General features: G+C 40.2%; 1 non-coding gene across 1 annotated transcript; it reads right to left on the bottom strand.

Annotated features, from left to right (window-relative positions):
* Window positions 1-1,560: 1,560 nt before the first annotated feature.
* On the bottom strand, window positions 1,561-1,667 carry LOC129543908 (U6 spliceosomal RNA). The gene has a single exon (XR_008683364.1). It is a non-coding gene; the product is annotated as a U6 spliceosomal RNA (small nuclear RNA).
* Window positions 1,668-2,506: the final 839 nt, after the last annotated feature.

Genomic DNA, 2,506 nt, shown 5'->3' with positions numbered 1-2,506 from the left:
TTTCTTGCCTCTTCTGCAGGCAGGAAATATTCGTAGAAGAGACAATTGCATGAAAAATCCCTGGTCTCCACACTCCACCTTACAGCAGCAGCCCATGCTTGTTCTGTGATTCAGTATATCTCTTTGCTCTCAGAAACAATTTTTCATTATTTTACTTCAAAACTCTGGACTCAGAGGATAAATAGAAGAGGAAAAGGTATGCTGATGAAATAATAGAGCTGGTTTATGGACTATTTATTGGTTTTCCCAGAAGCAAGTGGTGGAATGGTTTAAGTACAAACTACTATGAAATTAAAAGACGCTTGCTCCTTGGAAGGAAAGTTATGACCAAACTTGATAGTATATTAAAAAGCAGAGACATTACTTTGCCAACCAAGGTCCGTCTAGTCAAGGCTATGGTTTTTCCCGTGGTCATGTATGGATGTGAGAGTTGGACTGTGAAGAAGGCTGATCGCCGAAGAATCGATGCTTTTGAACTGTGGTGTTGGAGAAGACTCTTGAGAGTCCCTTGTACTGCAAGGAGATCCAACCAGTGCATTCTAAAGGAGATCAATCCTGGATGTTCATTGGAGGGACTGATGCTAAAGCTGAAACTGCAATACTTTGGCCACCTCATGCGATGAGTTGACTCACTGGAAAAGACTCTGATGCTGGGAAAGGTTGGGGGCGGGAGGAGAAGGGAACGACAGAGAATGAGATGGCTGGATGACATCACCGACTCTGTGGACATGAGTTTGAGTGAACTCCGGGAGTTGGTGATGGACAGGGAGGCCTGGCGTGCTGTGATTAATGGGGTCGCGGAGAGTTGGACACGACTGAGTGACTGAACTGAACTGAACTGAACTATGTATAAAATAAACAAGATAATTTCTGTATCCCCAAAACACACCCCAATGTCTCCAGACTAGATGGTGTATTCCATCAACATCTATTTTCTTCCTCCACAAAATTGAACAAAGAAAAATAAAAACATCCCTTCCTCACATAATGAATAAAATACATTTCTTTCAATGTTTGAATCAATACATTTCACATTCAGGTGAATATAGTTAATTTTACCAGAGAGACTTAGAGTGAGCCATGGTAGAATTTGGCTTTCCTGGTAGCTCAGATGGTAAAGAATCTGCCTGCAATGCAGGAGACCCAAGTTCAGTCCCTGGGTTGGGAAGATCCCCTGGAGAAGGGAATGGCTACCCACTTCAGTATTTTTTTTTTAATTGAAGGGTAACTACTTTACAATATTGTAATGGTTCTTGCCACACATCAACATGAATCAGCCATAGGTATACGTGTTCCCTCATCCTGAACCCCCTCCCACCTCCCTCTACATCCCATCTCTCTAGGTTGTCACAAAGCACTGGCTTTGGGTGCCCTGCTTCATGCATCAAACTTCCACTGGTCATCCATTTTACATACAGTAATGTATATATTTCAATGCTATTCTCTCAAATCAGCCCACACTCTCCTTCTCCCACTGAGTCCAAAAGACCGTTCTTTCCATCTGTGTCTCCTTTGCTACCCTGCACATAGGATCATTGGTACCATCCTTCTAGATTCCATAAAAATATGGAACACTTCATAGATGTGTGTGTCATCCTTGGGCAGGGGCCATGCTAATAATCTCTGTATCATTCCAATTTTAGTATATGTGCTGATAAAGCAAGCACCCACTCTGGTATTCTTGCCTGGAGAATCCCATGGACAGAGGAGCCTGATGGGCTTTAGTCCATGAGGCTGCAAAGAGTCAGACATGACTGAAGCAACTTAGCAAGCAGGCATGCTGGAATTTATATTAGTGTGACAGAGCATTTACCTAATTATCTCTAGGTAGCTATTGCCTTCTTCTGCCACTTATGTAGTCCCATTATATATATGAAAAATGAAGGAAAAAGCAAGCAAATTTTAAAAAATGTCTTGTGATCTAAACATGATTAATATAAATATTTGTCTTCAAAAACCTAGAAAGCCCTACAGGGTAAGTGGGAGGTTCTTGATCTGTTTCAACTCAGAGTGACATTTGAAATCTTCTGAAAGTTCCCAGGCTAAATAATCAGTATTAGGGGAAAACTTTATTTGTCACTAATGTATTTATTATATACAATTCACAATAAGTTTGGGGGAGGCATTCTGTGTGGAGTTTAGTCTTTAAGATTTTTCCTGCATATCAACTCAATGCTTATGGTAGTACAGAAGCTTTTTGAGGCAAAATGGGACAGTAAAAGTATTTCTAATTAAACATTTTTGCCTTTAGTCTTTACCTAGGTAACAATGGGCAGGTAATTAGATATTTCTTGGGCATTAATACTGATTGTTAGCAGGGATTTTGTGAAAGTTAAACATAATGTACTTAAACCTTTAATGATACATATTAGAAGACCTTTGATAATGAGCTGGCTTATCATCCCACTCCAAATGCTCTTTGATGGTTAGAATGGGTCCCTGGAGTCTTTCACCATCATAATCTCATTTCACCTTCTTATAGAATTTACTTGTGGTCCAGATTTAA

Source organism: Moschus berezovskii, chromosome 23, assembly GCF_049115385.1.
Source record: "Moschus berezovskii isolate FMDL1 chromosome 23, NW_MosBer_1.0, whole genome shotgun sequence".
NCBI classification, from domain to species: domain Eukaryota; kingdom Metazoa; phylum Chordata; class Mammalia; order Artiodactyla; family Moschidae; genus Moschus; species Moschus berezovskii.
Note: the sequence above shows the minus strand (reverse complement) of the source record. Positions and strands in the feature narration are given on the sequence as shown.